Raw genomic sequence first — 835 nt, 5'->3', positions numbered from 1 at the left:
CCACGGCAATCAGAGAAGAAAAAGAAATAAAAGGAATACAAATTGGAAAAGAAGAAGTAAAACTGTCACTGTTTGCAGATGACATGATACTATACATAGAGAATCCTAAAGATGCCACCAGAAAACTACTAGAGCTAATCAATGAATTTGGTAAAGTAGCAGGATACAAAATTAATGCACAGAAATCTCTTGCATTCCTATACACTAATGATAAAAAAATCTGAAAGAGAAAATAAGGAAACACTCCCATTTACCATTGCAACGAAAAGAATAAAATACCTAGGAATGAACCTACCTAAGGAGACAAAAGACCTGTATGCAGAAAACTGTACACAGATGAAAGAAATTAAAGATGATAAAACAGATGGAGAGATATACCATGCTCTTGGATTGGAAGAATCAACATTGTGAAAATGACTATTCTACCCAAAGCAATCTACAGATTCAATGCAATCCCTATCAAACTACTAATGGCATTTTTCACGGAACTAGATCAAAAAATTTCACAATTTGTATGGAAACACAAAAGACCCCGAATAGCCAAAGCAGTCTTGAGGGAAAAAAACAGAGCGGGAGGACTCAGGCTCCCAGACTTCAGACTTACTACAAAGCTACAGTAATCAAGACAGGATGATACTGGCACAAAAACAGAAATATAGATCAATGGAACAGGATAGAAAGCCCAGATATAAACCCACACACATATGGTCACCTTATTTTTGATAAGGAGGCAAGAATATACAATGGAGAAAAAGACAGCCTCTTCAATAAGTGGTGCTGGGAAAACTGGACAGCTACATGAAAAGAATGAAATTAGAACACTCCCTAACACCAT

The sequence above is a fragment of the Physeter macrocephalus genome, chromosome 12, assembly GCF_002837175.3.
Source record: "Physeter macrocephalus isolate SW-GA chromosome 12, ASM283717v5, whole genome shotgun sequence".
Taxonomy (NCBI): Eukaryota; Metazoa; Chordata; class Mammalia; order Artiodactyla; family Physeteridae; genus Physeter; species Physeter macrocephalus.
This window is presented reverse-complemented; position numbering follows the sequence as displayed.